General features: G+C 48.4%; 1 long non-coding RNA gene across 1 annotated transcript; it reads right to left on the minus strand.

Annotated features, from left to right (window-relative positions):
• Positions 1-3,814: 3,814 nt before the first annotated feature.
• Positions 3,815-4,397, minus strand: LOC121165247. The gene is made up of 2 exons (XR_005885210.1): positions 4,025-4,397; positions 3,815-3,939 (listed from the first exon to the last, which is right to left on the minus strand). It is a non-coding gene; the product is annotated as an uncharacterized LOC121165247 (long non-coding RNA).
• Between the last annotated feature and the right edge of the window lie 5,706 nt (positions 4,398-10,103).

Here is a 10,103-nt window from a genome sequence, read left to right on the forward strand (position 1 = left end):
TAAACGAATAGATGAATGAATGATGTTACATCACAAACTACATTTTTATGTTATGCAAACAGTGAGATTTCTTCAAAGAACTCCTCCAGATTTCCCTGCGAGTGAGCCCAGAAGCACCAATGTAAGATTGGTTTCCATTTTTTGTTTATGCAAATTAAGAGCAAAATTGTCAATAGTGATGGATGTCTTTGACAAGCCGTAAATTGCATCTAGGAAGTCAGTTTACACACATACACAAACACACACATGCATAGACGTGTATTTACACAGCTACTCACATGCACACACACAAGCACACACTAGCACCATATACTTGCACTCAGACTCGTAGGATCCGTTCTGCACAGTCTCCAACCACAAATGCAAACCCAGGTTGGACTGAGGTTTACCACGCCCATTGCAAATGCTGAACTCTGTCAAAAGACACAGGAAATACAGGCTTGATGGAGCATGGATAACTAAGATCAGAGATTGAGTCAGGACCAAAAGGAAAGAGATTCCCAAGAATAAAGTTGATTTGTAAATGCGAGGAGACTCTCCGGCTCACAGAGCTTGCTAGCTCTGCAGGCGAAGTGATTGACACCAAGTGCAAAGTTTAGTTCTGAGTCAACACAAATCTTCAACTCACCTGTGAAGTCTTATAAGGGTGGGAGATAATGAAGACAGAGAACAGTAATTGTGCTTTGCAACACATAGTTAAAACTCTGAAAATAGAACCAAGCCATTGTCAGTGGCTTCCAGAGTAGATCAGCTTGCTATCTCCATTTCTTATTCTCTGTAGCTATTACCCCTATACAAACATGCACACACACACATATGCACAGTTGTACAATAACTTGCTCAGGTGTGTCTAAGTACAGATGATTGTTCATGGGAACTTAAAACAACACCATAACCTGGCAGCATTTAGGGCAGGTCTGACAGCGGTCTTAAGTCCGGCTGGAGGGGAAGGAGACAGATACCTGTGGACACCCTTGACATGGAAAGGTCGCCATTACTCAGCCCTGCTGGTAAGGTCTACCTCCTTACCTGTGTCCTTCATTTCCTGAATAGAGGAAGATCCAAGTGGGTGAGGCCACTGATGAAGATCCACTCTGCACTCCCTTAGTAAGATTCTGCTTCCCCACATGGGGACAGGCTCCAGGACAGATGTGAGGGGACTGTGGCGAGGGCAGAGCCTTCGTTCACTAGGCTGCTGCCATCAAGGAGCATAGCAGGGTCCCTGCACGAAGCTGACAGCACATGAGGAATCGGGAAGACAGAGGCAAGGTTCCACTTCTTCTGGATGTAAAATTAGAAGCCTGGCTTGTGGCTGAGCTGTACTGTGAACCTGGCTGCAAGGGCCTACAGAGGAAATGCTCCAGTGCACCTGCGGTGTCAGAGTTCCCACGAAAACCCTGCACTGCAGCTCAGAGCACAGCAATGGAGCAGTGCACAGAGGGCCAGCCTTGAGTGCGGCTCAGAGGCACAGCATTGGAGCAGTGCACAGAGGGTCAGCCTTGAGTGTGGCTCAGAGGCACAGCATTGGAGCAGTGCACAGAGGGTCAGCCTTGACTGTGACTCAGAGCACAGCATTGGAGCAGTGCACAGAGGGTCAGCCTTGAGTGTGGCTCAGAGGCACAGCAATGCAGCGGTGCACAGAGGGCCAGTCCCAGAGCCCACATTTCAGGGCTCCCTTTGAACCTGCACACTTGCAGCCTCCACAGCAACTCCTGTTCTTTCCCACCAGTCACATGAGGAGAAACCTTGTTTGCACAGGTACACACACACGCACACACACACACACACGCACACACACACACATGCCCCTGTGCCTTCCAGAGTCTCACCATTCTAACGAGTGTCCCCAGTGCCTGAGCAGAAAGTCCCATTGACCTCTGTGTCCCCCACTCCCAGGGGTTGAAACAACATCCCTTCAAAAGTCCTTCCTGTGAGGCACAGGACGGCTTCACCACCCCTTTGGGAGCTAGGCTTCAGACTGTGCTTCCCTTCTCTCCATGCACGGGGTCTGTGTCAGCCCCACCCACTCCGCTATTGTACCTGTTGCGTATCATGCAGGGTTCAGGAGGAAGTGACAAGCCAGTGAGACTCACCTTCAAAAAGATACTTAATACACTTTACAACCAACTGTGGAGGACACTGCCTATTGGGGCTGAGGCCACTTTGAGGCGTTGCACACCCAGGGGCCTGAAGAGTGAGTCAATAGCAGAGGAGAAATAGGTGCCCAGTTTTTCACTCTGGTAAGGAGTTGTAGATAAGCAAGGGGGAAATGAAAGTGGACACTGAGTAGAAATCTGAGGTTCATACATGCAGTTTTTCAGCTTCTTATGAAAGTAAACACGGAGAAACAGCGCTAGAGTTAGTGTGTGGGGGGGTGGGGAGTGTTTTAGTGTAAGTGTGCACACAATAGATCTAGTTCTGATGGCTGCACATCAAACCCCGCTTTCCAAGTGCAACATTCCACTAGAAGTTCCACTCCTGGGCCCAGCGGTGTGGCCTAGCAGCTAAAGTCCTCGCCTTGAACTCGCCAAGATCCCATATGGGTGCCAGTTCTAATCCCAGTGGCTCTGCTTCCAATCCAGCTCCATGCTTGTGGCCTGGGAAAGGAGTCGAGACGGCCCAAAGCTTTGGGACCCTGCAACCCACATGGGAGACCTGGAGGAGGTTCCTGGCTCCTGGCTTCGGATCAGCACAGCACCGGCCATTGTGGTCACTTGGGGTATGAATCATCAGAAGTAAGATCCTCCCTGTATATCTGACTTTGCGATAAAAATAAAATAAATCTTGAAGAAGAAGAGGAGGAGGAGGAAGTTTCACTCCTAGACTCCTGGGAGAGGAGGCTCATTGTAGCCTTTGGGCAAAAAAGCACACAATGGTGTTAAGCCACCTCGTGCCAGCAAATCAGGACTTGCTCAAAGAATGATGGCAGTGTGACGAAGGGTGAGGAAGCCAGCTTGGAGGGCTCCCACCACCAATATCTTGGACAATGCAAGCATTAAGATAAATTGGACAGTAAAAACCTACCGTCCAGTGTAAAAAGAAATGTGAGTCTGAGTATGCAAGTTGGATAAACTGGAAGTTTGATAAGGAGTGAAATATACAAATACCCTCAAAATATTACTTCTCAAATTTCCCATTCTTTGAACTCTGCATCATGGGTGAAGGGGAAATTAAACATTTGGTAGGACATGCAGTGAAGACAGCATCTTGTCAGCACCATGCTTGCGAAAGATGCAGGATCCAGCTCTAACCACACGGAAACAGCAGGTGAAGCAGCATGTGGAATGTTTCTGCAAAAATCATGTGCCTGCAATCTTCAGGAGTCAAGAGCACGGATCAGGGGAGTCTTGATAAACCTCCAAAAAGAAAGGTTACTGGTAATACGGGACAAAATGTCAACCATACGTGATTATCCACGCACATCACTTGGAACATAGAGTATGACTTTATCATATCCACATTTCTTGTTGACTTTTGGAGGTTAAAACACATCTACAAAGGTAAAATTGCACTGTTTCAAGTAAACTAAGGCTGCTGTCATAAGCTAAGCGAGGTAACTTCATTTGGCGGCTACAGTTTAGCCAGGATGCATCATTGGACTGTGCAAGCCCTGGAGAAGACCTTCCTAGCCAGAATGAGTTGACCCCCTTCTAAGTCTTAGATAGATTAAAAAACCTCAAGCCCAGGGCCCTCACTGGTGTGTCTCAGGTGGTGTAAATTCAAGTCACATGTTCCTGCACTCCGTGGGAGCCTGCAGGTGGACACGAGCACACCTGTGTACAAACACAATAGGCAGCTTTGTGTTTCACTGACATGTTCATCTGCTTGTTCTTGTCCATCTGAGCAGGAGCGATTCTTACTATCAGAGCTGATCCCTTAGGTCTTTTGTTTGTCGGGGTGCTTTCTAGATCACAGCCTGCAAGGACATGTTACAGCTCCCTGCAAAGAAAAGGGAGGGGCTGGTGTGTGAGGAAGGACAGATCCCTCGCAGGTGGCATGCTGCAGAACACAGTCTGATACTCACAGTCGCATTCCAACCGGCTGAAGCGTAGCCCAGGTCTGGGAAAAGTGCAGGCGACCTGAATCAAGCACTCACCTGAGAACCTGGGAGAACACTGCCGGTTTTCGAGGAGCCTCCCAGGACGAGGTGCACAGGTCGCATCTCCACATCTCAGAGCACGGATACATTAGCGGAGTATGTGAATGTCCTGTTTGGAACATTAAACACAACTACAGATCAAACGTGCTTTATTCTGAACCTGATCGATCAATCTTTCCTTTCCAGACGAAGTGAAATCTTTCCCTATGAGACACTCCCCTTTCACTTCAAAGTGCCTGTGGGCAACACCCAGTCCAGTGGCTGACCTTCTGGGCCTGCGCGAGCCACGGTCACCCTCCAACATCCTGAGCAGCCCTTCTGGTGATGAGCACAGTGCAGAAGGCTGTGGGTCAGGCTGCTTGGTAGGTGGATTGGTGGGTCCACTGGGTGGGTGTCTTCCTCTGGGCCTCTCCACTGCCTTGAGGGAAGGTCTCCAGACAGAGCCTGGCTCCGGTGCAGGTGATTCCTTCTGTATGGGTATGCTATTCCAGGAACATGCACACACACACACACACACACACACACACACACACACACACACACACACACACACACACGCAAGGCATTCACATTAAGAAATGTTCCATTCTTGGGCTTGGCATGATAGCTTAGCACATACCGGAATCCTATCTGGGTGCTGGTTCTAATCCTAGAAGCCTGCTTCCCATTCAACAACCTGCTTGTGGCCTGGGAAGGCAAGTCAAGGATGGCCCAAAGCTTTGGGATCTTGCACTCGCATGGGGGACCTGGAGAGGGATCCAGGCTCCTGGCTTCAGATTGGCTCGGCTCTAGTCATTGTAGCCGCTTGGGGAGTGAATCATCGGATGGAAGATCTTCCTCTCTGCCTCTACTCCTCTCCATATATGTGACTTCTCAATAGAAAGAAATATTTTAAAATAATGAAAAAATTTAAGTATTGCATTCTTGATAGTGCAGCATTTGCTGTGTTTTTGAAAATATAGATGAGCCTTTTGACCATTCCACATCAAGTTTTACCCCCTGTTGCAATCTATCTGCTTGTGGAAATGCCTTACCTTGCTTCTGTGATTGTGTGGTAGGATTGTTCGAGGGGTCTGAGATGGAGAGGTATTCACCCTGCCTGCACGCAGAAGCTCCAACGTCAGGGCTTCCTCTTCGCTGCATCTTCAAACACTCTCATTTCCTCGAGGGCCTTCTGGCCCAAGTGCTGGGGGATGTCGGCACACTTGACATTACCTGGATTTTCACACCACCCCCCTCCGTCTGCAGCGACCTCGTGAATAAAGCTGGCCAGTTCACATCGCGTCTAACATGTCCAGGAGTTCTTCTGCAGTCGGTGAAACACATGGAAAGATTCATCCAGATGAAATATTGTCAGAAATCACAACTCAGCAGTGTCCCACCTCATTTTTCACCTGCAGTTATTTTTATCAATCTGTTTTATTTTCTTAAGTGTCTCATAATTAGATATATGTATTTTGAAACAAACTATATATATATATATATTTTTTTTAAGAAATAAAAAACCTTGGGCCCGGTCCAATAGCGTAGTGATTAAAGTCCTCGCCTTGCACACACCGCGATCCCATATGGGCGCCAGTTCTAATCCTGGCGGCCCTGCTTCCCATCCAGCTCCCTGCCTGTGGCCTGGGAGGGCAGTCAAGGACAGCCCAAAGCCTTGGGACCGTGCAATCTTGTGGGAGACCCTGGAAGAAGTTCCTGACTCCTGGCTTCAGATTGGCTCGACTCTAGTTGTTGTGGCCACTGAGGGGAGTGAACCATCGGATGGACAATCTTCCTCTCTGTCTCTCTTCCTCTCTGTATATCTGACTTTCCAATAAAAAGAAACAAATCTTAAGACAAAACAAAACACCCAACTGTTAAAAAAAGGAAATAAAGAAACAAAAAGCCTGAGAGCCATAGGAATTTGATTTACAGAAGGGAATAAGCTGGGAAATACTGGAGTTCCAAGGTCAAATCAAGACATCTTACCACACCCACTGTGTCATCTCTTCCTCAGTGACTCTCTCCCTGCCTCTCGCAGCCCAGAATATGACACCAAAGTCTGCTGGATGGGCAGCAGGAGCTCCAGTCCCCAACACACTCAACCTGCAAGGCATTCCTCAGTGAACTCTCAAGCTCTCCTAGCCATCACACACTGTGGCTGACCCCAGAGAGCCAGGGTCACACCTCACAGATGTTCACAGCCACCTCGGGAGAGCAGGGCTGGGCACAAGTCGGTCATCGCCGTTGCCAGATGCTGCTCCCTGTGCCCCCAGACCTGTGCCCCTGCACCTGGAGCACTCAGACTTCCAGAGCCAGCCCCTTTGCGCCCCTCTCCCCTTCCTACCCTGAGCTCTGTGGTTCCACAACCCCCATCCCTGCTCATGGCTCTGCGTCCCCGTGTCGCACTTCCCAAGTCCTCTTGCTTCCTGGAAAACCCACTCAGTGCCACACGCTGCGCTGTGTCCAGGACGCTCCTCCTGAGCCCCTCCTCCCCACACACCTGACCTCACACACAGCTTCCTTCCAGATTGAGCTCACTGATTTATCAGCACCTGCTTGGTCATCCCCAGGCCACTTACCTACCTGTCACAGCAGTGCCTTTGGGCCAGCAGGAAGTGACAGCAGCTACCCCTGCAGCCCCACCTCTCCAGTCCCTCTGCTGGTACACACACCAAGCACCTGTTCAAATTCCCTGGTATACAGCAGAGCTTTTGTTTTCAAACTGGCAGAAAATGAATCAAAAACACAAGCAGAGACAGACAGCATCCTCTCACCAGCTGTCCTCTGGACTAGGCTTAATGCCATGGGGACAAACCGGAGGTAGCAGGTAGCAGGAAGGACCTCGCACAGCACCAATCACAAAGGTCTATACGGCCCCGTGGCACCCCGAGGACCCCACTCAAGGGGTCCAGTTCCTTGGGGCTTTTGCATAATCTGTCTCCACTCTCACGTTCTCTGCAATATTCTCTAGGACTAGAGGAGTAGGCTGGCACTGGCATTCTTGCCACTCCAGGTGGCTGAGTGTGGAGCAGGGCTGCCTGGTTCCAACCTGGCAGGTGCTCACTCAGCACTGAGTGGGGCCACTGGCATTGCCTCCCAGGCCTAACACCTGGACAGCTGCATCAGTGGTGCCTCACCCACACCGTGGCAGCAAGTGCAAAATCCATAACAAAGGAAGCAACAGTGAGGAGGGAGAGAGACCCCAGCAGAGAAGACCCCGCAGTGTGAGTCATATTTTAATGCCTTTTAGCATGGCAGGTGTCATGGCCCAGGATGATAAGCCTCCTCCTGTGACACAGGCAACTCCATTCCCAGTTGTTGCCGCTCCACATCTGATCTAGCTACTTATGGAGTCACATGGAAGGCTAGTGGGAGATGGTCCAGGTCACTGAGCCACTGCCACCCATTTAGCCAGATGGAGCCCCCGCTGCCCCAAGCATGACCCAGCTCCAGGGTAATTTGAAGGATGACTCAGCAGATGGAAGAACTCCCTCTGTCCCCACCTCTGGGTCACTCTGCATTTCAAACAAAGAAATACATCTTTTCTAAAAAAAGGCTTCCAAGTGTTGTGAGATGACTAAGAATATCCACTGCCTTGGTTTGAGGGGAGAGGAGGTGCGATGGTGAACTCTGTCTCTTCTCCAAGGCAGCCCCGGTGCTCAGCTAACACAACATCCCGGTCATCCACACGCCCTCAGCGCTCTCGTGAATTTGCTCACAGCTGCAAGACTTCACCAAAGCATCGATGATTTCTCAGGTCAATTAAATTTTGGTTGATGCTTTAAGCAAAGCGTAAACGATACTGTGGAATTAACATACAACTGACAGATAGATACATCAGGGAGAAAACAATGACTGAAGAAGCAGACACCACCTCCTGGCACACACACGAGGCAGGAGACTCTTTCCCCTGAGGAATGCCCAGGGACCCAGGGGGATTATGGGATTTTCAATGTGATGTTAGCTCTTCTCCTTATGCCTCATACTCATGGTAACTTCCACAGGCATTAGAGTTAATTGCTTTTAAAAAGAACATGTGTGTGATGGATTCATGGATTTTCCAAGGAAATAATTTTCTAAGCTCTCAAACACAAACAAACAAAACTAGATGAAAATATTGGTAAGGTGAATGATAGAACAAATAACGCAATAGCCATATTATGAGGCAAAAAAGGTGGAAAATAGCCAACGATCCCAATATTCACCAGCAATATGATACGAAGTTGATTTTTTTTCATTTTGTAAAGCCCTACTAATCCAGTAAAAAAAAAAGAAAAAAAAAGAAAGGAAAGGTAGAGGTGTGAGCTTAGCTGCAGCAGGCGACACCAACACCCTGCAGTGGACGGCCAGTTCCTGCCAGCCTGCTTCAGACCCAGCTTCTCAGGAAGCACCCGGGACAGCGGCAGAAGCTGAGCGCTGGGCTCCTGCCCCACGTGGCAGACCCGGTCGGAGTTCCTGGCTCCCAGGTCTGCCCTGGGCCAGCCATGGCACACATTAAGGAGTAGGATCTCTCTCATTCCCTTCACCTGCCTGTCAAATAAATGAATAAATGTTTTTAAGCAAAAATCTTCAATTGCACAATATATAATGATTTCAAATACACGAACACTGTTTTCTCAAAAATGAAAATGATTCAATAAAATTCAAAGACATGACACAGGGTTGTCCTCCATCACTGGCCACGCAAGATGTACCCATTAGGGTGCCAATGGCTTCCTGGGGAGCCTTTCAATGCAGACAAGGGCACAGTAGGTAAGATACACATGAAAACTTGCCATTTGTAAGATGTAGGACTCAAAGAAACACCCTCCTGCTGCCACTGGGATCCTACACTGCTCTGTGGAGACATGCTCCCCACCAGCCCCACACAGCGGCCTCTCGCAGCCTCAGCACGAAGCCACTCTGCAGAAACTTTCCATGAAGGGCACGGAACCGACAACTGAGGTGTTCCTTGGTACCCTCCCTATGACTGCAGCAGGATTCTGGCAGCAACGCCTGGCTGCTGATGGACACCGAGCCCAGGAGATGCCCAGGACACAGGCCCCTGTAGGCCACAGGAGCTAGATCGGTCAGCCTGACAGCGAAGCCTCTGCTGGAGCAGGAGCACGGAGTCAACGCATCAGACTTTTCTCCCGAAGATGGGATGTAATTGAGAAACATTAGTGTTACCGCAGACATGCATAAATATTGCTATTGATTTCCAGGAACCACAATGTGTGGCAAAGTGATTTGGGAGGGTAATAAATGCTCAAGTGCTGAAAATCAAAAGGTATAGGATGCATGTGTGTATGTGTGTACACATGTATGTATGTGTACATATGTAGATACCAGCTTATATAACATTACATTATATGTATGCGTCTCTATATCAGGCCTATTGTATAAATAAATACATAATGCATATTTATATATATGTAGATATATAATGAGACAGTGACAGGTCAATATGAGGAAATTGATAACTATATGAAAGCATTCATAATCCATCATCAGACACCAAACTATCTAGTAGTTAAATGTAATGAATGGAACTCTTTTAAGTATCTCAGGGACACACACACTTCAGTCCATCAAGCCCCCATGGACATTCACAACGATTTGATTTGGAAAATGAGCGCAATGAATGCCCTGTGGCTCATCCACAACTTCTGACCGCTCAGCACACGACTGACTGACTTGAAGCGCGGCTTGTGGAAAGGCCCCTCAGTAAGACAGCTTTAAGGAATCTAACCTGATTTTCAAGTCATTCAATTAGAAGAGTCTTAACTATTAAAAAGTTACAATTTCAAAGTGCTTAAAATACTCTAATGTGATAATGACTCTGAAAACTTGGACAAATAAACTCAATGACTCGAAGACCATGTCCGCCAGGATTTTGGATCCAAGGCACTTACATGAAACAACGGATTATTGGCCTAGAAAGTTTGGATGATTTCCCTCCTTTAACCTTGTTCTCCTGACATCATCAGGAGGATTTATCAATATATCCACTCCCAGGCGGGACAAGATCTGTAGCATC

The sequence above is a fragment of the Ochotona curzoniae genome, unplaced genomic scaffold (assembly GCF_017591425.1).
Source record: "Ochotona curzoniae isolate NIBS_2020 unplaced genomic scaffold, NIBS_Ocur_1.0 contig_883, whole genome shotgun sequence".
NCBI lineage: Eukaryota > Metazoa > Chordata > Mammalia > Lagomorpha > Ochotonidae > Ochotona > Ochotona curzoniae.